Source organism: Mytilus trossulus, chromosome 7, assembly GCF_036588685.1.
Source record: "Mytilus trossulus isolate FHL-02 chromosome 7, PNRI_Mtr1.1.1.hap1, whole genome shotgun sequence".
NCBI classification, from domain to species: domain Eukaryota; kingdom Metazoa; phylum Mollusca; class Bivalvia; order Mytilida; family Mytilidae; genus Mytilus; species Mytilus trossulus.
Window position 1 is genome coordinate 46,105,611 of NC_086379.1, and position 26,995 is coordinate 46,132,605.

Here is a 26,995-nt window from a genome sequence, read left to right on the forward strand (position 1 = left end):
AATAAAGAGCTGAAATTTAAGTAAATAAGTGCACTAAGGAAGACAACTCTTACATTTTTTAAAGTTTCATTTTTAACAGTTTCCTGGGGATTTGAATCAATTTTAATTAAATTTGAATATTAATTTTTAAATCTTTTCTTTTGTAACAGCACTGTAAGTTTCAAATTAAAAAAATAGGAAATTAAGTATTAAAACTAAGCTCCTGCTGCTGGACAGGAGCAAATGTGTATCAAGTACTAGGACTAGGATTGTTAACTTCTTTAAAGAAAATTCCCCCCCACCCCCCACCAAACCCTCACACCCCTTTTCCATATCAGTCATACAAAATCTATGGCTTTGCATTTGTTCCCCAAATTTAATTAATAAGATACTTTTTTTACCAGAAGTAAAGAAACAGATCACTTCAATTTGTTGCTTTTCTTTTAATTGCACTTCAGGTTTCTAAAAAGAATGGAAATTTATTATGAGCCTATACTGCTTGAACAGGTCAAATTTCAGCTGGACAGACAATACATAAAAACACACTTTTCAACCAGAAGCAGTAAGGAAAACTGTTACTTAATTTGTCAGTTTTATTTTAATTGAATTTCAGATTCCAAAACCTTTGCAAATTTGTATTAGCTTTCAATGTTTTCTTAAACAGGTCAAAGCTATATTAAACTAGACAGAAAAAGAACACTTTTTGTCCAGAAGCAGTAAGGAAACAGATCACTAACTTTTTTTTTTTTTTAATTTACACTTCAGGTTATTCAAAACACAAATAAGAAGCTGAGACCTACATAATATAGCCACTCAAAAGTATATTTCATGATATGTTTTGTGAACTTCGCCAATAGGGATTGTTTAATTAAATTTTCATTACTTATATGGGAGGTTACTCTGGTTGCCTTAAATGAGAAGCTGTAAAATCAGATTTTAAGTGCACTAAGGAAGACAACTCTTACATTTTTTTAAGACTTAGTTTGAACCCAATTTTTTGGGGCAATTTATAGAAAAGTTATAGCTAATTGAAAGATTTTAAACAGTATGTATCCATTCAATTTAAGATAACTTATATTTAAATATTCAGTTCTATTTATTCTTCTAATTGCAATTTCATGTTTTCAAAAAGTTAAATATTCTGTTCTATTTATTCTTTTAATTGCAATTTAATTTTTTCAAATTCTAAAATTCAGGAAATTAAGAACGAGTTCAGTTGTTTTTCTTAAACAAGTCAAGGCTAATTTGATACGTGACATGACAAAATCATCCTAATTGTGTTTTTTTTTAATCAGGTTATCAAGTAGCAGGTTGTAACCCCCCCTTTTATTTCCTATATCAGTCCCCAACTGAAATAGTCAATGGCTTTCCAAACTACATTTACCAGAAATTATCAATGTACTGAATTCATCTGTCACATTTCCCAAAATATATTTTAACAGGAGGAATATTGAAACAGATTCATATTTATCTTGATGATCAGAGAGGAGTGTACAACTGATTTTTGAATTATTTAATCAATTACAAGAAAGCTGAAATGAATTGAAATTTGTTATTTCTTGCAGATTTACCAAAAAAACCAAGTCCCAGTGAGTAACATGTCTAATCGTACAATGGTGTTGATTTTAGGGCATAGTTTTATTCATCGTTTGTCTTATAAAATTACAAACACATGGGATAGGATACTTGTCCAGAACCTCAATTTGAGGGAGGCAGGTGTGAGAACACATTTTTTAGGTTTTGGGGGTGGTAACATTGATACTCTACTGAAAGATAAAAAGGGTAGCATTCGTTACGAATGCCTGGAATTTCCTCCAGATATTGTAGTTTTGCAAATAGGTGGCAATGACCTAGACAACAAGCCTTTTGATATGCATGTTTATGTAAGGAAAGTGGTTTCCTTTATAAATATTTTGCAGCAGACATATGGAGTTAAAAAGGTAGTTGTATGTGAAATATTTGGTAGGAGGAGTTTGTCACTGCCAACCCAGGTTTACCACTATGGCAAACAATACATAGACCAGTATTTATATTTGGAATTTAAAGACAACCCTACAGTCAACTTTTGGTTCCATGGATCCCGCCTTGTAGCTCAGGACAAGTTGTTCATATGGGATGGAACGCACCTTAATTTAGAAGGAACTCGAAGATTTTTTAAAAGTCTTCGAGGTGCTGTACTGAATGCTATGAAGTAAATGTTGAAAATTTAGAATTTTAAAGCCACACACATTTTCAGTACAGCATCTACAATAAATATAATACTGACGATCTTCAACAATGATCCAATCAGATATGATTAAAAAATTTAAGAAAAAAAGTATGGTACCACAAATACTTAAAATTGTTAGTCAATGGTTTTAAAATATTGAAAAGCCAGCTGAAGGACGCCTCCGGGTGCGGGAATTTCTCGCTACATTGAAGACCTGTTGGTGACCTTCTGCTGTTTTTTTGTTTTTTTTGGTCGGGTTGTTGTCTCTTTGACACATTCCCCATTTCCATTCTCAATTTTAATAAATAACATGAAAAAAGGCGTCTGAATCATAAACAAATATTTTTTTGGTGTTTTTGCAAGCCTAGGTCATTGCCATCTATCAAATAGGAAACATGGCATTATTTTATAGAATCTAATCCTCCAAATTTTGTTATATAGATATTCTTTTTGCATTCTCTTCTTGGACAGTAGTCTATAAGTTTGGCTTATGTTGGTATATATATACATACTTTCTTGCAGTCTCTTCATGGACCATCAATAAGTTAGGTTGATATTGGTATAAATAGAGACACTATTTACATTTGTAATTCTTAATAGTTCCAATTTTTTTGTTTTGTTATCACATTCACAAGCTGATGAAAAAACATGGACAAAAAGTAAACCCAGTTAGCTTGTTTATCTGTTTCAAATTATTTCAGTGTAAAACCTAAGCAGTAGTGATACAATTGCATACGCTTATTTCTATGGGGTAAAAATCCTCTGAGGGGTTTAGGTATATTATATGTCCATGTTGTTATTTTTTTTCATTGCTTAAAACTATTTCACTTTTTTCTGTGATATAATTGCTCTGGTATTGAGGATGAATTAGGTGCTCATTGGCAAGCAGTTGCTGTTAATATTGTTTTACCCAGTAAATTAAATAAGATGTAAGGAGTTCATAGAGTTGGAGGATTTGAATCTAAAAAATTATTTTGTGGATCCTATGTGAACATTTTATTCTTTAAAGTTTTGAAATGGAATAGAACTTGGGTAAATTGCCAATGGTAAGATTTAATGATTCATACAAATGCAATTTGGTGGTATAAATTAATGAGATAACAAACCAATAGCAAACCCATTTTAAAAATTAGGCTTTCAGTTGTTTATTGAATAGCTGCATAATTGTACAATGGTGTTGGTCATTATAATTTGGTATATTACTTAACTACAAAGCAATGTTTTTCTGTTACCTGGAAATAAGTGTTATTCAAATTTGTCTATATTTTTTTCTAGTATTCCTGAAGATTTTTTAGCCAATACAGTATGACTGGTTTATGAGATAAAACCATATAGTTCCTAAAGGACTATAACTATTTTCTATTTCCCTTAAGTGTTTAAAGGTCAATGCAATATGATGATTCTGTTATACTTTTTCAGCATTTTGCTCATTGCTAAATGAAATAAATAAAGAGATGTGGTATGGGTGAAAATGAGACATCTCCCCATCCAAGTCACAATGTAAAGTTAGCAATTTATATAGGTCAAATTACAGTCCTAACAGTTAGAACATTGTTGCATTATTATTAAAAAACTGGGTGGAAAAAATATTTGAAAACCTAATGATTAAGCCAAGAGTGTTATATACATGTGTTCTGAAAGTTTAACCATCTTGAAAATATAAATATGATAAAGATATAAAACAACTTGCAGACACAATTTCTTTGGGGCTGGAAAGCAATTTTATACTTATATGTATTGATTTATTCATTCATTTACTGTGAATGTTACTACATTTAAGATTATTCTATTGTATCTGATGATATGCATATTTTTTTAACCAAACTTGTAACAGTGAACTTATAAATCTGAATGAAATTGATTTATGGCTTAATCAGTTAAAAGGGAAACATTTTGATTAAATTTAGGGTATTTGGTAAGCAGTTGTATAGTCATTTATAAATCTCATTTCCAAGAGTTTTTTGGGCCTCTTCTTGGTTGTTAAGTTTAAAGTCATTAATTAGTATTGAAATAAGATGTGATTGCTAGTGAGACTATCCATCCATGTCAGTTTTAAGGGAACCAGTAATTGTCACTTGTTTCATATTTGTTATGAAGTTGTATAAGCATTTTTTCCTTTAATTTTATAAGAAGTCTATGATATTTGGTATGTCTTTTACATGGAGGATTTTGAAGTTATATCTTTAGTCATGGTTAATTGATTTTGAAAGTTTTGCATAGCTTATATGGTTGTCATACAACTTTACAAATTTAAGACATACATGTATCTCTGTGTCAAACAGTTTATTAAATACTTAGTCCCCTTCACAAACACCATTCAGATAGAACTACTATCCACTTTACAACTAAGATTTGTAATAAATATATATATAACATGCTTCAATGTTTATTCAACTTTACAAATTTATTATTGGTATGCAGTTGAATATAAGTTAAACCAACTAGTACTAAAAAAAAGTATACATAGTATATAAAGGATTTAATAATTTTTTATTTCAAAACTTCACTTTTATTCTTTAGATGAATTTGATAAGTCTGATGATATTGAACCAAACAGGCATCATAAAACGTTGTCCATAGGGTTGGACACTGACGTTTATGGTGATGTCAGCCATTGGTTTAATAAATTTTTATATAAAAAATCATACTTTTTGGTAAGACGATTGTTCATTAACTGCTAATGATACAGATGAGTTTAGTTGATAACATGCATGAAGTAAATTGATGTTCCATGTGGTCATTCATTTGTATATTTTACTCATTGTAGCTATGAAATATAATGAAAACTGTGTAAAGCAACAATTGATCTCGTCCTAGGTCCTACCACACACATATGGCATTAGATAGAGTTCACTGACTGACATATACTGTCCAATATCATAAAGTATATCAATTCCAATCAAGTTCTTCCTGGAAATAAATTTTGAGCAACTGCACACAGGGGCAAATCCAGCCATTTCAAAAAGGGGAGGTTTCCAAACCAGGCCAAAGAGGGGGGGGGGGTCCAACTGTATGTCCCCATTCAAATGCATTGATCAACCAAAAAAAAGGGGGTGTTCTTATTTTGTCAATAAATGTGAATGTTCTGAAAAATAAATGTCACATAAACTGGATTTTTTTTTTTCATACTTTCTCCTGATAGAAAATGATTAGAATGGGTTCTAAAACATTTAAAAATATTTATAAATATTAAAATTTATTGTAACATAAAATGATAATTGACATGATGGGGATGGGGCTCTAGTAAATTTACACCATTACAAGTAGGTTGCAAGGTCTATATCTTTTTAAGGTCATGGGTCACAGCTCCATTTAAATGTAGGTCACTATGTTTTCCATGTCATAGGTTGCATTTTGTCATATTGTACATTTGCACCTTTACAATTGTATTTGATATCAAGATTCCATGTTGAAGATATCAGATTTCATGTTGTATGTATGTTAAGTTGTGTGGTAAAATGGCTTGCCTATTTGCAACGCTAAGTTCACAGGGCGAGATAATTGAATGCTATTAAGGTCATCACATAATACTTGCTGGCTTTTTACTTATTAATTCACTTTTGTTGTTTTTATATTTATTATTAATTATTTATTATAGTTTTATTTATTTAATATGATTTATATTATTTTGGTTTCATTTCCTTTATTTATATTTTTACTTATTTACAACATTATCTTTTGTTTTATAGTACAATAAAACTGGTCACATACCATTTCATGGTTAATTATAAAACTTACAATTATGAAATTTCAGATTACCAAGCATTTGTAAGTTTCCCTCTTTTTGAGGTTGGTTATATTATGCTGATTTAATAGTAGGTGGAGGTGATACTAATATTTCTTTTTTTTTAATGTTATGTAGCCTTACAGTTCATTATAATGCTTTCTTTAAAAAAAAAAGGTAAAATTTCAAAGTTTACTTCTAATTTATTTCTTTTAAAAAAGAATGAAAAGTATAATTTTAAAAAGACACAATCAGTTAAAATCTATAGAGTCCTATTAGAAAAGAACCAAAATAGCAAGACCAACTTTTTTTCAAAGAACTGGTTAACTTTAAAAGGTAACCTTTTTATAGATAAATTAGCTCAGACTTCTCTTTAAAATAATTTCTTAACATAAGGTTAACCTAATTTCAATAATTGGTGGGTAAAGTGTAAAAATACTGTCAGGTTGAATGTAAGTATGTTTACATTGTTTGTAGGTTGTTTTGTTTATTGTTTGTTTATTGTTTATAAATAGTTTGCAAATACCCCTTTCTGGCTTTGCTGGTTGTTATGTTTTAAATATGTTAAAGCCAGGAGTAGAACTCTGTGTACTGCTAAACACAGCAATCATGTTTCTATTCTAAAAATGGGATGTAAATCTTCAACATGAAATTCAGAATATATTTGTTGATAAATTATTAAATGAAAATTGTATTTTTTTCTTAATCAAAATCTTTAAATCCTTATTAATAAATGTCTTTATTTGGTTTAAAAATAATGTTTTTATACATACCGGTTATATACATTTTTTAAACTGTTAGGAACCAAACTTGTGAATAGTAGGTATTTTTTCCATTTTTCTTTGTCTTGTTTCAAAGTATAAAATAAAAGACTTTGTGTCCCCAAATTACTTATTTCAGTTAAAAGGGTCCGAAATAAATGATAAATAATTTGTTTGCATTCAAAATTATATAGATTTTAATACTATTCATATTATTTTGGCATTTTCTAAATTTATTCCTGTAAGTACTTTAATAATAAATTAATTTCTATTCATTTGAATTTTAGTTAAGTTTTTTAACTATTGAAATGTATTGTATTTCCTTTTTTGATTTATTTAAAATTGTGATTCAGCTGTGAAACCAATAATCAAAAACAAATCTTCATTTTTCTAATGTATTTTTTTTCTTTTGATAATTGAATAAGGGTTTTTAAATTATTAATAAAGGGGTAATGAACACGAGTTCTGCTCATAATTCAGTTCAAAGGTAATGATTATTTTATATTGAAAAAATTTAACATAAAATTTACAAAATGCACTTCTGTAGATAGCCTACCAGATATAATCTAGTAACTTCAATTTATTTCATCTGGATTTTTTTTTAATGAAGATGAAGATTAATATACTTTTTAAATTATTTTTTTATTGTTTAATTGTTCTTTGAACTGGATTGCTAGAGGGCCTCTAGATATTGTTAGAACAGTATGGACAAAAATATATTTCTGTGGTCTCATTTTTTGTTAAAAAGAAATAAATATTAAAACATTTTGTTTCTGTCATTGGCAATATTTACAAACAATTATTTACCTAAAATATGTGGTTTAATATGTCTCTGATTAATTTAATTATCAACTATGAGCTGTTCTTTTCTTCAGAAATAATAGGGATGACATTTTTTATGGCAGCTGAATAACTGAAATGAAACCATGAAATATTTTTCAATACATTCTTACAATTATCAGGAGTGTATCCACCAATAAAACCGGTGGACGTGTTATATTCAAATACTCAGTCTCTGGAGACCACTATTTACTTTTTTTTTTAAATAACAGAGGATGGGCAAAACTGATCTATTAATCTCCTTACAGTTGCAGGACAGGACACTGACAGGCAGACCTGGTATTTAACAAATTTACCGTTTTTTTCAATGCTAATTTTAGGAACTGAAACTCACATTTTTAATAATCTCAAATTTGTGCTTAGTAACACTGCTTTACAAATCAATAATAAGGGGCAAACATTTGTTCAGTCATAATATGATCACCGTCGTGTTGTTGTTGTTTAGGGATCGAGTTATTCCCCTTTGAACGTCCCATTTTTCGACTTGTTGAATCGTCACACAGCTGGTTTACCTTCCGAGTTTTTCTATCAGTGAGCTTTTCTTCAACAAAATATTAATAGTTATCATCTCATCTATAGGAATATACGTTACTATTTGGTGTGTCATTTCAATCTTAATATATTTATTTTCAAGTGTCACTTCCGCGGCCCGTATTTTCATCTTTCACCATCTAATTTGCAATGAAATATTGTGTTTTCAGCCGTTTAATAACAACGTAGTGAAAGTCTGGATCATGCCGCATCTAACCGTATACTTGGTTACGAATGAGAAAAAAGTTAAATGTATTTACGCAGCCTTTTTCGGGACGTCATGGCCGTTTTTAAAAAATGCCATTTTTTGAATCGAAAATCACGTGTAAATTACAACTGGCACACGTTATGTAAATAAAAATTCCAATGGACGAACACACGGCTTTAAATTACATATTTGGTGCATGGGGTAGCAATACTATTATTTTTATTTTATAAATAAAACAGTTTAAGATATATAAATTAATGCAGTATAAGCAAGTTGAATTAGTTTGAATAATTTCACCGGGCAATCTTCTTTTTCTCTTTAGGTTTAGGATTCATCATCAACAAGGTATTTTGTATTCAAATATGTTCCTGTATAAATATAAAGTCATTCTTTCTCTTCAATGGACACTTGTCTAAAATTAAAACAAATAGAAAAGACAATGCTGTGCGAGTTTAAATACATCTACCCCTATGATCCTGTTATTCATGTCTTTTATTTCCCCGACAAGGTCCGAATTTTGTAGCTCAACCATTATATTTTCGATAAAATTCTTTATCATTTTAATGATAAATTATACCTTTCCTATAACAAAATTCATACTTCAAGGAGATTGATTGAAAACAGTTAAAGATTTTGAATAAATTTGACCACAGTCTTTTCAAGCAAATTTATGTTATTTAATTTTCCGTTCAGGTCCGAGTTTTCACACCCCAACGATATTTTTCATATCTTTTTTTTTTATTTTATCTTTATACTGAATTTTTAGTTTCACAAAATCTAAAGTTGAAAGATAACCATTCAATATTAAAAAAGTTATTGAAGTTAGAACTAGTCCGAACATAGATTTTCAGGTCCCTTCAGGTCTTTTAATTTCTCCCTTCAGGTCCAACTTTTGGCATCAAAATTTTGTTTTTAATTCAAAAAATTTAAATTTCAATGAAATGTGGATATTGACAACTAATAAAATTCCAACTTGACGAAATTCCATTCAATAATAAAAAAGTTATTGCAATTTGAATAATTTTAGTTGTATATTTTCAGGTCTTTTCAGGTCTTTTCAGGTCTTTTCAGGTCCACTTTCAGGTCTTTAGTGTAACCCACCTTTGTCGCATTTTCGACGCCATTATGAGAATTGCTTCCCGGCTGTGAAGAATTCTTCTTTCTATTACTGTTTCAAGTGATCATGTCAAAGCAAATAGATACAGTTATATGGTAATACATGTTTTCATCAGTACCTTAAACCTGTAACCTGCCCAATTATATCCTTAATTAGAATTTCTAAGTGAAAACAAAAAAGGGGGAGCACAGACCAAAATAAGAAATTTGTAATTTTTTATTTATGTTCAGTATCAGTTCCAGCAGTGGATAGCTTGATTTGCACTTTTAAAAAAATGAAGGGGTCCTTATGTTAGAAATATTTGTAGAAAGGGGATGTAAACTAAATGATTATTTGGAAAAATATATTAGTACTTTGGAAAAAAATATGCCCAGGTTCTTGAAATTTTATCAATGGATGTGTCAAAAAAAATTGAAAAGATTTCAACAACTAATGATTTATGGTTTTAGAAAAATAATTAATAATTAATTAAATACATATTACAGATGGTGCAATAATAATCATTCATTTTGGTTAGGACAAATAAAAATCATACATGTGATGGACTGTGAAACTCAGATCAGGAGATTTGGAAATTTTGGTCAGGAGATTAGGACTCAGATCAGGAGGTTTTTTATCGACATAAATTTTGTCGTAAATGTAACGGTATGATGTAGAAATGGTGTTTTTCTTCAAATTTCCATCAAATTGTAATATGTTTATAGTACCCTTATTGCCTTTCTATTTGAATGAAAATAAAATATTATAAAGAATCTGTTTCTTGTTTGGTTTTGTTTTTGATAATTAACTGAATTAATTAAATGTTATATACTAGTTATATGGGACTTTTATTCAATTTAAATTAAAATGTACTTGTCATAATTTTCTTTTACAAAACTTGTAGAGAGACTTTTAATATAAACTTTAATTTAATTCTTGAAAAGAAGTTTAGATTGCTAAAATAATTTATAAATTTATATTTTTTCATTTGTCCCAAAACATTTAAATTCATTTAATTTCCATCCTTTTATGATAATTTGATTAAAATATTATTCATCTATAGTCTTTTTAAAATTTACACTTTTAAGAGCAAAATAACTTAAAACAGGATAATTCAAAGGGAAGTAACAATTTTTTTTTTAATACACAAAGTTTTTATTACATAACGGCAGTTAGCCAGAGGTAGCAGTATGTTTGACACCCAAGCTGTCAAGTGAAGCCATATAATTATATATCTTCTATGATTTACAGGTGAAATTTAACACAGGTGTCAATTACACCGTACGTAGTAGGAAATTATCAAATATAGCGTCCAAAAATTTTCATTCATGAAATATTTCATACACGGGAGTTTTTTCTCCTAAACGGGAGGACGGGAGGAGACCCCTGAAAACGGGATTATTGTACTCCCGTCGGGAGGTTCACATGTATGAAAAATATATGGGGTGAGTTTTCAGTTACCCTATACTTTTTAGTCTTAAAATTACTAATTGCCTACCCTACAGATTTTTCTGTCATTTTTCATTAAGCACCGTTAAAGTAAGAATGTTGTTCTTATAGACCCAATGTAAAAAAGGCTTTAAAAATTCTCTTCATGTAACTTTCTTTTTTTAGATGTAACTGAATGCACACATAAATTTTATTTTGCCTTATTTCATTAGTTCATGAAGTCTAATCAAATTTATATTTATGTCTGTTAAATCTTGAAATGATGGATCATTCCTGTTAGTGTATTCTTTAATTTTTTCACACATCAAACTTTATTTGTATAAAAACAATGGCTATTATGTAATAATTACTTGCTTACTGTTGTCTGGAAATTGCTTTCAGATATACTTTTGACTGTTCTGTAATATTTGCAGGTATTTTTTTTTATTCTAGCCCCCACTCCTTATTCTCCATTCTGTAAACCCCACCCACATCTGAGTGGATATGTACTTATGTACTTTCACCTTACCTACTTTTGCTTTTTTATTGACAAATAACCTTAGGTTATGAATTTGCAAGTTAGTCATTTCATCTTATGGAAAAAAAACCATACTTTGAATCAAATAAATTAAGGATACCTCTTGTTTGCATAGAAACAGAATTTCATTTTTTTTATAAACTATTTCTATATATTAATAATAAGGAAGCAATAGTAAAAATATTTGATCTTCTACCCACCTACCCTATTATTTGGTATGTAGCAGTAAACTCAATTTTTGGTCTAGATACTTGGCAGTTTTTAGCAGTTTCTTTTGACATACCACCACATGCATGAATGCTTGGTCATAACATAAACAGATATATTGTAGTGTGCTTGCTCGTCAACAATTTTAAATATTGTAGGACGACTGTCTTCCATAATAATCTGTAATAGACTAGTGATAAGAAGATGGGCCTGTCCATGATCATTCAAAACTTTTTAACTAATCACCAGATTAGATTTTTATTGGGTATTCTGTTTACTAGTTTAAATTACCAGTTTATAAATATAATTAACAGCTGCAAGTATACAAGATATCTTTCGGGTAAACTCAACTCAAACCAATGTATTAGATTAAATAATCTGCCTTTTGACCACAATTGTAGCTTAGTTCTCGTATGAAGCATGCATGCAACAATTCTTGTGAACTATACAAATAGTCAAAACATACAATATTTCTGCGACCGTGTTAGAAGACCAAACCTTTGAATTACTTACCAGATTATATTTATTCACCAAGATATAAAGCATAATATAAATAAAATGTTGACATATATGTCTATGACCATGTATGCAGAATGACTTTCATAAAGTATCACACCATTCATGTAACAATATATGGTGTACACTACAAATCAAGGGTTGACCTATCAGTGGCAGATCTAGAACTTTTCATAAGGGGGGGGGGGCCCGCTGACTGACCTAAGGGGGAGCCCGCTCCAGTCATGCTTCAGTGATTCCCTATATAATCAACCAAATTTTTCCCACGAAAGGGGGGGCCCCCCTGGATCCGCCTATGCCTATGACCTTGTATATAGACCAACTTTTTAATTATGAGGCTTTCTATACCAATATCAAAATAGAATAAGATTTGAAAGCCTATAAATATAAATAGCACCACTGGTATAAGAGTCAATGCAAATTATCTACATGTCTCTCATTAATAGCATACCACAAAAATAATCTTGAGAGTATAATCTGTAAGTTTTTTAAACCAAAACCAATATGAATCTCCTGCAACTCTGTTACAAGCAAGATTTAGAAAAGGCCACTATTGAAAATGGACCAAATCTTAAATTCTGTAGTCTCAACACTGAAAATGGTCAACAGACAGACTGACCACTGCAATAACCAGAGAACTTGTTTCAATTCAAATAGAGGACACATTTAATTGAATTATTAATCTCTGTATGGAATAAGCTTATATGCAAAGGGTCTGTAAGCAGAAAAAAAATGAAATACATATCTATCCATGTTTATGTAAGTTTCCTTTCTACATTCAAGTTTGATTGTCCCTTTCAAGTCGGTTTTACCTTTCTTTTATCATTATAAAATTATCATGATTATGTACTTAATATCAATTGAAAACTGCATGAAACTGAAAAAAATAACTCTATTTTCATCATGTTGGTTGATGGCGTCATGGGAATAATTTTAACAGAAACTTAACTCTGTGGTGAAGGCTGAAGGCTGTACTTTGACCTATAATTATCAACTTTTTATATATTGTGACTTTGATGGAGTGTTGTCTCATTGGCACTCATACCACATCTTCTTATTTATACGATTAGATGTTCTAAATACGATTCTGATCAGTCTATATAGAAGGGAAGATTTTTAAAGCAACTTATGTGGATAGCAATATGTCAGTCAAAATGGTTGTCTGTTTTCAATTACAAACTACACTACAATTACACTACAGTGGAAGGAAATTACAGTAGCAGTTAAATTAAGGGTTACCAGCAATCAAACAATAAGTAATTGATGGATGGATGGATGGATGGTTGTTTAAAGTCCAGTGGCAAGTCAGATGCATATTCAGGATGAGAACATGATAATGATTAATGAATATTAACCCTGCTTTGTACTCGACCGACACACTGACCTGGATTTTTAACATGCTAGCTCACAAGGTAACAGTTCGCAGGAATATATGTCACTTACCCAGACACATTATTCTGACTGAACAGTCCGGGCCGAACAGTCTTTGCTCTAACTCCTTATTGCCGCGTGCTTGGCGAAGAAGCAGCAAATACCAATTTTCAAGTCTTTGGTTTGACCCCGCCGAGGGTGGAACCCACAACCTACCGCACTCGAGGCGACCACACTAACCATTACATCACCGAGGCGGTGTAAAGAATTGAATATAAATCTTCTCATTCTAAAGGTCAAATACAAAAGCTTGAAATGAAATTGGAAGCAATTTTTTTTTATTTAGAATATCAATAAACTGCATGTCCCACTTGTTTCTATAGATGTCCCAGTGTTCATGTGATGAAATATTGAAACGTCTCACTGAAATAATAAGAAAACTATATATTGTCAAATGAATAATTAGAAAAAAAATTGTAAAACTGTTTGCTTTTATCATTTAAAACTATAACAGCTACGTATGATGAATAATGCAGATCCGGAAATTTATAATTAATTTACTGTGTGGACACAGACATGCATGGATAGTATCCAGCATTCAAGACCAATACTGGTCTGGACCTGCGTCACTGCATATATTTGCTCTACAGAAAATCTAAAACAATTCCTTCAATAGAAACCAAAAAATTTTGTCTAAAAATTTTCCTTGTACAATAAGTGGCTAAATTTCAAACTTTCGGCAAACAGGAAGTGGCTGCACCACAGATCTTTAAATTTCTTACACCCTACAACTCAACATAGTCAAGCTCTGTTCCAAATATAAAATCATTCCCTTTCATAGAAGCCAAGAAAACTTTGACGAAAAATTTTCCTTGTACATTGAGTAGCTAAATTTCAAACTATCGGCAAACAGGAAGTGGCTGCACCGCAAATCTTAAAATTGCTTACACACTACAACTCAACATGATCAAGCTCTGGACCAAATATAAAATCATTCCCTTTCATAGAAGCCAAGAAAACTTTGACGAAAAATTTTCCTTGTACACTGAGTAGCTAAATTTCAAACTATCAGCAAACAGGAAGTGGCTGCATCGCAGATCTAAAAATTGCTAACACTTTACAACTCAACATGATCAAGCTCTGGACCAAATATAAAATCATTCCCTTTCATAGAAGCCAAGAAATCTTTGACTAAAGTTGATATGCAAGTCTTTCGGACGGACGGAATGACGGACGGAGTCGAGCAGTTACTAGACCTGCTTTCACCGTTGGTGACGCAGGTAAAAAAAACACCCCTTTTAATCCAAATAATTACATTACAGTACTAGTATATTTCAACATATAAATCTGTTATTTTGATTGGCTAACAACAATCTCACGTCATTCTTCATAGCACAATGATATGTAACACCCATGATAGCACATGCTTTATATGTACAGGTAAATATATACAAAAAAATGATAGAGATTGTTTTTTCCTTCATCCTAGCAAAAATATGTAATTATAAGAATTGAATGGTCTTTGAGCAATATAATAGGCTTGTCAAACCGTTGATCGTGCACGCAATCTAAGAATGGCTTCATACAAAATGTATAGCTTTGTCATCATGTCTCAATTGTTTTTTTTTTAATGTTTTTATCACTATTTTTTTTTTAAAGGTGACTTTTTCAATAAAAGTTTGATGAAAGTATTCAAATATAAATAAGATGTGGTATGCGTGCCAATGAGACACTTCTCCATCCAAATCACAATGTATAAAAAGTTAACATGCAAAAAAATACATGAACAAGATCACTTTTATCTAGTTAAATTGTTACCTGTTGCTTTAAACTATTTTTTTCAGCCAAGGATGTTTCCATTTATCTTCCAGAATATGACATGATTCTTCCATGTTCAGTCTTCTTTGCTTTACATCCTCTATTTGTCTGTTTTTTTCTCTTTCAATTTCTGACATTTTCACACTATACTCTTCCCTAAAATTAATGAGTTCATAGTCCCAAGCACTTTTACTGGTTTTTAGAGAAGTTTCATAGCTTGTTCTTTTTTCACGAAGAGCAGACTGAAGCTCATTGACTCTTTATTTCTTTATTTTGTTTTAATTCATTCATTAAATCATTCTGATTTGCCATTTCTTTCTTCAGTATGGATTCTATATTAGCAAGCTTTTGTTTGTAATCTGCTCCCATCTTTTCTTTGTCCTCATTCATTTCTTCAGTCAATGTCTGTATTTCAGTCTGTCTTTGAGTCAGTATATTTTCCAGGTAATTTAGTAGCCCAGCTCAAAATCTAGGGGCCATGTGCGACTGGGCCTTTTGCTAGATTTTATCCCTGTTTTCCATTCTACTAATAATGATTCCAATATCAGCTCTTGAAGGTGTGATAGACATGTTTGTTTGGACAGAACATTCCATTCTTGAAATGCTTGAACTTTTTTGCTGCTGTTGGTGGTGTTGCTATGGAAAGAATCAATAAATGTCCAGTGCTCCTGTGCTCCTGTAATGAAATAAACAAATATTTCACTGAAATAATAAAAGTACTACAATGTATTGACTGTAAAATGCAATTCTTAATGATGTAAAACTTAATGTCCTGAAAGTTGGACGTGTGTACCTTACAATCATTCCAAACGACAAATATAAAAGATCTATTCTTATTAGCTTATTATTATTACCATAGAAATGGCAAAAAACTCGAAAATTTTCAAAATTCTCCAAATTTTATGAAACTTTATAGACAGTTGATTTAGCATATAAAGATATGTTTTTTGACTTTTGGAAATTTCAAAATGGCTGCCGTTGTCATGGAAACGGCCAGATGGCCTGGCAATGGGGGAACGGGGTGACATCTGCTATTGCTCGCAATGGCAAGTCTAGTTCTTATTGTATCTGGAATATTGACTTTACCACGAAAAAATCATTTATTGGTCATCAGTTTTTCCTGTTTTGTATGTGTTGGTTTTCCTTTTAAATTGTTTTACACTGGCAATGCCTTGGCCATTATAGCTTGCTCTTTGGAGTGAGTCAATACCTGTGTCATAAATTACATAACTATTACATTGTCTTATTGGCACTTATATCAAATATCATTTTGTCTTATGCTCTAGATTTTTTTTTTGCCTAACTAATATTTCGATTTGAGTCACTGAAATGTGTTGATTACACAAAACAGGTGTCTGGTTAACATTAAAAGCCTGGTACGTTTGATATTATTTAAAACATTGAATTTATTGACTAAACATTAAACAGTCAGGGGTACTACTTAAACAAGTGATTTCAGGATCACCTATTAAAGTGATTGCGCTATTGAAAAATGAAAAATGTTTATAAAATTAGAAACACTTTTTAAAATCACTTGCATAAGTGATTTGAGATGTAAACATTAAATCACTTATTATAACATTTTCTCAATAATTTACCCACAATCTAGATTTACATAGGGTTAAAAAAACTATTCTATTGAAAATACAACTGAACACATGCAAAAATGCTCTTTTGCTAAATTATTTTGTCAGTTTTTAAAATTTATTTGGATTATGCTTAAACTGGGATAATTTGTAGATACGGTCAAAACCTTGAAGTAAATCATACTAATTATAAAGAAAACAAAGCAGATTACATAAATGTGTTGACCTTTATGTTATTGGTAGAGTAGTAAACTCTAGAAATATAGTATATAGAAGACAGAAATAGTCCCAAGGGTTCTTTTAAAAGCTTCAGCGCACTAACTTGCTGCCCAAGCGCACTGATAAAATTGATATATCAAGATAAAGAGATAATTGATCTATGTAGACAAATTTCAGAAAAAATTGCCATTTCATGGAAAATTAGTGAAATCAGCATTTGAAGATCAAAGAAAACACCAAAATCACTTAAATAGGTGATTACTGAAATTTGAAAATCACTGAAATAAGCGATAATGAAATCACTTGTTTGAGTCATACCCCTGACTGTTAAATCTGGGGCATTTTTGATTTTCTATTTTAGTTACTGATTAATATATATATATACTTAACTGAAAAAAAATCCAGTTAACATCCTGTGTTCTTGTGATGAAAATATTTCACTTCTTCCTGTAATAGTTTATATTTTATAGTTTTTGGATAGTTTTTCAGTGTACTGTAAATGATACCAAGGTTTTTGTTGATATCCCTGGACGTTGTCTTGTGAGGTTGTCCATGGGTTTTCAAACAATACTGATTTTTATAGTTCGTTCGTATGTTGTACTGTTACCACTGTCTCAAGTTAGGGGAGGGTTAGGATGCTGCTAACATGGTTAAGCCGCCACATTATGTATGTTTGTGCCTGTCCCAAGTTAGGAGCCTGTAATTCGTTGTTGAGTTACATATTTGTTTTTTGTTAATTTTTTTGTAAATTAATCAGGCCATTATTTTTTGTGTCATTTGGTCTCTGGTGAAGAGTTGTCTCATTGGCAATCACACCACATCCTCTTTTTTATACATACATAAATTTGCAGTGACATCACAACTTATAACTGACCAATCAATGATTAGCATTTTTGCTCGGGCATTTTTGTTATGTAAACAATGTTGAGAGATGAAACTAATAGGAATCCTCTAGACTTTTCATAGACTTCAATGCAAATGAATTTAATTGATATGTATCGACACCAGTTAAATATCACAATTTTACTCTTTTAATGTTGTTAAAGACACTTTATAATATCTCCATTTTGATTTTTTTCATACTATATCCATCGGTTAAAAAATAATCAGCAATAAAAATATTCAGTCATTACCTTCAAATAGAGGAAAAATCTAGAGGATTCCTATTGGCATCACCACCTGAAAAATTGAAATGCCAGGATGTCCGAATTTATGTATACGTTATATTTAAATTTTAATAATCAACTTCAGGCATACTGAATTCGGACCCAAAAAAATAAAAAAAATAAAAAAGTCTGGGATGACATAATGATGGAGAAGGAGACATTAGCCTGACTCAAATATGTGAAGATTTAGATTTACCTGTATATAGGAAAAGATCCAATCCTTGACAATGACAATTACAAGGACTTTCACGAATTGCTGCAAACGTAAAAATAACATTACATGGACAATTTTAAGAATGAATGTTTAAAGATGGTTTTTGTCCAGCTATAATTTTGTTGCAATGGAGATTCAGGATGAATTGCATGGACGAAACGACACAAAGATGTGAAAGCTGATGATGGACAAGAATCGATTTAAAAAAATTTTAATGAGGGAGAGCAGCAAGGACACATGTCAGAAGAAATAGAATCTTGTCAACGGGGAATCAGAAGATTAAAGCTGATGATGAGTTTACAGCTTTTGCTGAAAAGGCTCTTTTCAGAGCCAAAAAGATATTTCAAAAAGAATTCAAATTGTTGTGACATCATAAAACTATGGTATAATTGTGGTCAAGGTCGCTTTTAAATAGAACAATTGCTAAAAATAAACCATGGTATAACTAAATAATATCATAGTTTGCTATGGTATAATCTTAAGAAAATGGGATTTGCTCATTGTTGAAGGCTATACGGTGACCTATATTTGGTAATTTCTGTGTCATTTGGTCTCTTGTGAAGAGTTGTCTCATTAGCAATCACACCACATCATCTTTTTTAGCTCACCTGGCCCAAAGGGCCAAGTGAGCTTTTCTCATCACTTGGCGTCCGGCGTCCGGCGTCGTCCGTCGTCGTCGTCGTCGTCCGTCGTCGTCCTGCGTCCGGCGTTAACTTTTACAAAAATCTTCTCCTCTGAAACTACTAGGCCAAATTTAACCAAACTTGGCCACAATCATCATTGGGGTATCTAGTTTAAAAATTGTGTCCGGTGACCCCGCCAACTAACCAAGATGGCCGCCATGGCTATAAATAGAACATAGGGGTAAAATACAGTTTTTGGCTTATAACTCAAAAACCAAAGCATTTAGAGCAAATCTGACATGGGGTAATATTGTTAATCAGGTGAAGATCTATCTGCCCTGAAATTTTCAGATGAATTGGACAACCTGTTTTGGGGTTGCGGCCCCTGAATTGGTAATTTTAAGGAAATTTTGCTGTTTTTGGTTATTATATTGAATATTATTTTAGATATAGGTAAACTGTAAACAGCAATAATGTTCAGCAAAGTAAGATCTACAAATAAGTCACCATGACCAAAATGATCAGTTGACCACTTTAGGAGTTATTGCCCTTTATAGTCAATTTTTAACCATTTTTCGTAAATCTTAGTAATCTTTTAGAAAAATCTTCTCCTCTGAAACTGCTGGTCCAAATTATTTGAAACTTGGCCACAATCATCATTAGGGTATCTAGTTTAAAAATTGTGTCCGATGACCCCGCCAACTAACCAAGATGGCCGCCATGGGTATAAATAGAACATAGGGGTAAAATGCAGTTTATGGCTTATAACTCAAAAACCAAAGCATTTAGAGCAAATCTGACACGGGGTAATATTGTTAATCAGGTGAAGATCTATCTGCCCTGAAATTTTCAGATGAATTGGACAACCTGTTTTGGGGTTGCGGCCCCTGAATTGGTAATTTTAAGGAAATTTTGCTGTTTTTGGTTATTATATTGAATATTATTTTAGATATAGGTAAACTGTAAACAGCAATAATGTTCAGCATAGTAAGATCTACAAATAAGTTAACTTGACCAAAATGATCAGTTGACCACTTTAGGAGTTATTGCCCTTTATAGTCAATTTTTAACCATTTTTCGTAAATCTTAGTAATCTTTTAGAAAAATCTTCTCCTCTGAAATTGCTGGGCCAAATTATTTAAAACTTGGCCACAATCATCATTGGGGTATCTAGTTTAAAAATTGTGTCCGGTGACCCCGCCAACGAACCAAGATGGCCGCCATGGCTATAAATAGAACATAGGGGTAAAATGCAGTTTTTGGCTTATAACTCAAAAACCAAAGCATTTAGAGCAAATCTGACATGGGGTAATATTGTTAATCAGGTGAAGATCTATCTGCCCTGAAATTTTCAGATGAATTGGACAACCTGTTTTGGGGTTGAGGCCCCTAAATATGTAATTTTAAGGAAATTTTGCTGTTTTTGGTTATTATATTGAATATTATTATAGATATAGGTAAACTGTTAACAGCAATAATGTTCAGCAAAGTAAGATCTACAAATAAGTCAACATGAATGAAATGGTCAATTGACCCCTGTAGGAGTTATTGGCCTTTCTAGTCAATTTTCAATCTGCTTCCTTTGTTTAATATTTACATAGACCAAGGTGAGCGATACAGGCTCTTTAGAGCCTCTAGTTATATTCATGTTGTCTTTGGTATTCATGGTATAAAATCAAGTTCTATCAACAAATATAAAAGAAAAAAATCCCCAAAAGAAGTTGAAAATGACCTCAAACCTTAGATTTGATTTTATAGAACTATAATTTACTGCTTGGTTTTGATTGATATTGTGTAATAAAGAATCAAATAAAAAAAAATATGGCTTAACATACCTTCCTCTCATCACTCATTTTAATCTGTAATGTCCAATAATGTGGCAACTGCAAGTCCCAGTTTTCTTGTGATGAAATATCCAAACATTTTGCTGAACTTAATGTGGCAATGGCAAGTCCCAGTTTTCTTGTGATGAAATATCCAAACATTTTGATGAACTTAATGTGGCAATGGCAAGTCCCAGTTTTCTTGTGATGAAATATCCAAACATTTTGCTGAACTTAATGTGGCAGTGGCAAGTCCCAGTTTTCTTGTGATGAAATATCCAAACATTTTGCTGAACTTGATGTGGCAGTGGCAAGTCCTAGTTTTTTTTGTGATGAAATATCCAAACATTTTGATGAACTTAATGTGACAATGGCAAGTTCCAGTTTTCTTGTGATGAAATATCCAAACATTTTGATGAATTTAATGTGGCAATGGAATGTCCCAGTTTTCTTGTGATGAAATATCCAAACATTTTGCTGAACTTGATGTGGCAGTGGCAAGTCCTAGTTTTTTTTGTGATGAAATATCCAAACATTTTGATGAACTTAATGTGACAATGGCAAGTTCCAGTTTTCTTGTGATGAAATATCCAAACATTTTGATGAATTTAATGTGGCAATGGAATGTCCCAGTTTTCTTGTGATGAAATAACCAAACATTTTGCTGAATTTAACATGGTTGCAATGGCATACATGTCCCAGTTTTCTTGTGATGAAATATCCAAACATTTTGCTGAATTTTATGTGGCAATGGCATGTCCCGCTTTTCTTGTGATGAAATAACCAAACATTTTGCTGAATTTTATGTGGCAATGTCATGTCCCAGTTTTCTTGTGATGAAACTATTTTATATCCTCCTGTAATAGTTACATATGGGCTATTTAAAAAAAAATGATGCCAAAGTGTGACAAACATGGTAAAAAATTAAGTCATTGCTAATCTTTTTTCTATCATTTTTCTTTAATCCAGAGACATTCAAGTTTACAAAACTACCAAGGGTTAATGCAAAATAATAAAAACAAAAATTTTAACAACATTTTACTCATAAGAATTCATCCACTTTTCAAAGGAAACAACATAATAATAATATCAACTGACAAACATAAATCAGAATATAAATATCAATGTAATTTTTTTGTTTGTTGCAATAAAGGTACTAAATGATTTTCCTGCATTTTTTTTTTACTTATAAACAGTTTTTTTTTTTTTAAATATGTAAATTTCACCAATTTTTAGTGTATTCTTTAATATCTTATTTCAAAAGTTTTTATATCTCTTTGCAAAAGCTTTAATTTTATATAAAAAGTATAAGGAAGCAAACATATATGATCTAATTACATCCTCTGAAAATTTCACAACAATTGCTTCAGTCAATTCTAAGTTTTCTTCATTTAAAAAATACAAACATGTGTTTTTTATCCTTTTGTTACACTCCTGACATATTTTTTCAGTAACTGTAAGACTGTTTTTTAATGGAATGTTTAGAAAATCAGTAATGATATCTATTTTAAATTTACAATCTCACAAATAAATAAATTTATTAGATATTTGATTACATATTTTTTTAATTTCTGAGCAAAGATCAAACTTTTAACATGTTTAATGAGAAATACACTTTAATTTTTAAGAATCTTTGGTGAATAGTGTGCAGAAAAATCAATTTTACAAGACAGATCAGCTTTCTCATAACATTGTAAAGATGTTACAATTATTTTAATTAAGAATCATGTTGAATTTTGTTATAGATAAGCTACATCAGAAACTTGTCAGGAGCGTAACAAATGTTACACTCCTGACCATAATTTATTGCTACAATATTTTAACCTGAAACTGACCTGAAATCATGTAGAGTCTTTATATTTCACATATTATTTTAGTGCAAATTAAGAACAGGTTAAAAAAAATTATATACTTCTTACATATTTACAAATTTTGCTAATTGTCTATTTAAAAAAAAAGATGGCTTTCCTTTAAACCTTGTTCAGTCTCTTGTTTGATACTATATATATGCTCTTTTTATGTCAGATAATGTATCATGATAAGTTTGTTCGTTCTACCAAAGATGGTAGCAGTATGTGCTCTGTATATTAAAAATTGTCCAAAAATGTACCCAAAAATGTCAGGAGTGTAACGCTTTAAAATGTTTAAGTGTAACACTCATGTTATTTTTTATAGAAACAATGTTGTTATTATTGGTTTTCCTTTCTGGAATTTGAGTGTGAACACCATCTGTTGCATATTTTCAGTAACAAACATGCCATTATTATGGCCTTTATTGCTTGTTTATGCTCAATACTTGTATGTCAGGACTGTAACACATTTAAACAAGCTAGTTCAATTGCAATTTTAGTTCAAAAATTTCAAAAGTAATGATGTAGACTTGTATTCTGTGTTAAGCTGAGGTGTAGTAATGTCATTTTATAATAATTGTCAGCTTGTTTTTCTTCCAATAACTTACCTTTGCTAATAAGATTGAAATAAGGCATTTTTTTGTGTTACACTCCTGACATTGAAGTATTGAGCATACAAAAGCAATGAAGGCCATAATAATGGCATGTTTGTTACTGATAAACTGTAACAGGTAATGTTCACTGAAATTCAAGAAAAAACAACAACTATAACAACATTAATGTTTCTAAAAAAAATACATCTTAACCCAGTTGTTACACTCCTGACAGACCTGGGTAGTCCTCTTATTGTAACCATAATATTCCAGTAGTAGAACTTCAGGGTCAACTGGATGCACCTGTGCCAAGCTATGATACTTACCAAAAAAAACAAACCGTGCAAGATGTACAGAAACATGTTATTTCACCTACAAAGACATTTTCTGGCAGCATATTGACTTTTACTAACATTTTTTTTTTAACACAAACTTATTTGACTTACCTTATGAGGCTCATAAAAATGTAAATATATGGAAGAATTAAACAAGAAATCATAGTCAAGATATAATAGTTGGATGAAAGATATTGTTTGGTATTGTATCTGCCCTTATGTATTCTATATCATCAATGAATGCACATGCTTTCTTCTAAATGTCACACTAAAAGCGTTACACTCCTGACATTTTGAGGTACAATTTTGGACAATATTTTTTAAACAGAGCACATACTGCTATTATCTTTGGTAGTTAGGACCAACTAATCATAATACATTATCTGACCTAAAAACATTACAGATATAGTATCATACAAGAGACTGACAAAGGTTTAAAGGAAAGGCATCATTTTTTTTGAAATAGCCCATATAAATTGTGAAATTAATAATGTTTCATATTCAAAATATTAACTAATCCCCCCCCCCCCCTGGTTGTGGCTTGTTGCTGTGTCCATATTTGTTTTTTCGTTCATTTTTTTTACATTAATTAGGCCTTGTTTTCTGGGTTGAATTGTTTTACATTTGTCATTTTAGTGCCTTTTATAGCTTATTCTGCAGTATGGGCTTTACTCATTGTCGAAGGCAGTACAGTGACCTGTAGTTGTTTAACTTCTGTGTCATTTGGTCTCTTGTGAAGATTTGTATCATTGGCAATCACACAACTTCTTTTTTTTATATTCATGTTTTCTTTGGTTATACATCAGGTTCTATTATTAGTGGGGAAATCTCAAAAAGAAGTTGAAATTAACCTCAAATAACAAAATTATGTGGCTTAATAAAACATACCTTTCTACTAACTTCCTTTTCGCCAGTTATGTCCCAGAATGTGGCAACTGCATGTCCCAGATTCTTGTGATGAAATAACCAAACATTTTGCTGAATAAAATGATCAAGTGCATAGGCCTGTCCCAGTTTTTTGTGATGAAATAACCAAACATTTTGCTGAATTGAATGTACCAAGGTGAAAAGCTTGTCCCAGTTTTCTCGTGATGAAATAACCAAACATTTTGCTGAATTAAATGATCAAGTGCATAGGCCTGTCCCAGTTTTTTGTGATGAAATAACCAAACATTTTGCTGAATTGAATGTACCAAGTTGAAAAGGCTTGTCCCAGTTTTCTTGTGATGAAATAACGAAACAATTTGCTGAATTGAATGTACCAAGTTGAAAAGGCTTGTCCCATTTTTTTCGTGATGAAATAACCAAACATTTTGCTGAATTGAATGTACCAAGTTGAAAAGGCTTGTCCCATTTTTTTCGTGATGAAATAACCAAACATTTTGCTGAATTGAATGTTCCAGTGGCAAAGGTTCGTCCCAGTTTCTTGTGATGAAATAACCAAACATTTTGCTGAAATGAATGTTCCAGTGGCAAAGGTTCGTCCCAGTGTTCTTGTGATGAAATAACCAAACATTTCGCTGAATATACCAAGTGGCAAATGGATATCCTACTTTTCCTGTAATGAAAGAACTAAATGTCTTGCTGAAACAGATGACTTACTCCTAAGTATATTGGCAAATGCATAAATGTCCTACTTTTGCTGTGATGAAATAACTAAATGTGTTGCTGAAACAGATGACACACTCCTAAGTATATTGGCAAATGCATAGATGTCCTACTTTTGCTGTGATGAAATAACTAAATGTCTTGCTGAAACAGACGACTTACTCCTAAGTATATTGGCAAATGCATAGATGTCCTACTTTTGCTGTGATGAAATAACTAAATGTCTTGCTGAAACAGATGACTTACTCCTAAGTATATTGGCAAATGCATAGATGTCCTACTTTTGCTGTGATGAAATAGCCAAATGTCTTGCTGAACCAGATTAATGAAAACATGTCCCACTTTTGCTGTGATGAAATAACCAAACGTCTTACTGAACCAGATTAATGCATACATGACCCCATTTTGCTGTGATGAAATAACCAAACGTCTTGCTGAACCAGATAAATGTATACATGTCCCAGTTTTGCTGTGATGAAATAACCAAATGTCTTGCTGAACCAGATTAATGTATACATGTCCCAGTTTTGCTGTGAGGAAATAACCAAACATCTTGCTGAACCAGATTAATGCATACATGTCCCAGTTTTACTGTGATGAAATAACCAAACGTCTTGCTGAACCAGATTAATGCATACATGTCCCCGTTTTGCTGTGATGAAATAACCAAACGTCTTGCTGAACCAGATTAATGCATACATGTCCCAGTTTTGCTGTGATGAAATAACCAAACGTCTTGCTGAAACAGTTCAACGCATACATGGATGACTTTTGCTGTGATGAAATAACCAAACGTTTTGCTGAAACAGTTTAATGCATACACAGATGACTTTTGCTGTGATGAAATAACCAAACGTTTTGCTGAAACAGTTTAACGCATACATGGATGACTTTTGCTGTGATGAAATAACCAAACGTTTTGCTGAAACAGTTTAAGCATACATGGATGACTTTTGCTGTGATGAAATAACCAAACGTTTTGCTGAAACAGTTTAACGCATACATGGATGACTTTTGCTGTGATGAAATAACCAAACGTTTTGCTGAAACAGTTTAACGCATACATGGATGACTTTTGCTGTGATGAAATAACCAAACATTTTGCTGAAACAGTTTAAAGCATACATGGATGACTTTTGCTGTGATGAAATAACCAAATGTTTCGCTGAAACAGTTTAATGCATACGCAGATGACTTTTGCTGTGATGAAATAACCAAACGTCTTGCTGAAACAGTTTAATGCATACATGGATGACTTTTGCTGTGATGAAATAACCAAACGTTTTGCTGAAACAGTTTAATGCATACATGGATGACTTTTGCTGTGATGAAATAACCAACTGTTTACTACATTTATTCTTCCTTTTAGGACTAACAACCTTCGAAGTAGAAGGGGTTTGCCTATCGCCCAAGGCTTGTATTTTTGTCCTTCTCCACATCACACCCCCCCCCCCCCCCCCCCCCCCCAACCCTGGTTGTGGCTTGTTGCTGTGTCCATATTTGTTTTTTCGTTCATTTTTTTTACATTAATTAGGCCTTGTTTTCTGGGTTGAATTGTTTTACATTTGTCATTTTAGTGCCTTTTATAGCTTATTCTGCAGTATGGGCTTTACTCATTGTTGAAGGCAGTACAGTGACCTGTAGTTGTTTAACTTCTGTGTCATTTGGTCTCTTGTGAAGATTTGTATCATTGGCAATCACACAACTTCTTTTTTTTATATTCATGTTTTCTTTGGTTATACATCAGGTTCT

The 26,995-nt window shown here is 31.5% G+C and overlaps 1 protein-coding gene and 1 long non-coding RNA gene across 3 annotated transcripts in view; one reads left to right on the plus strand and one right to left on the minus strand.

The window, feature by feature from the left end:
* The first annotated feature begins 7,970 nt into the window (after window positions 1-7,970).
* LOC134725169 (uncharacterized) overlaps window positions 7,971-26,995 on the plus strand; it is a 33,348-nt gene continuing 14,323 nt past the window's right edge. Inside the window, exon 1 of one of the 2 annotated variants that reach the window (XM_063588776.1) lies at window positions 7,971-8,044. The gene's annotated coding sequence lies outside the window, so the exon portion shown is untranslated. Of the gene's footprint in view, window positions 8,045-9,342; window positions 9,465-26,995 lie in introns of those variants that run through there. The other variant, XM_063588775.1, reaches the window with a different exon arrangement.
* LOC134725170 (uncharacterized) lies at window positions 13,156-26,548 on the minus strand. Its single transcript, XR_010108522.1, has 6 exons — window positions 24,524-26,548; window positions 20,870-21,714; window positions 18,394-18,453; window positions 17,422-17,478; window positions 15,227-15,902; window positions 13,156-13,831 (listed from the first exon to the last, which is right to left on the minus strand). It is a non-coding gene; the product is annotated as an uncharacterized LOC134725170 (long non-coding RNA).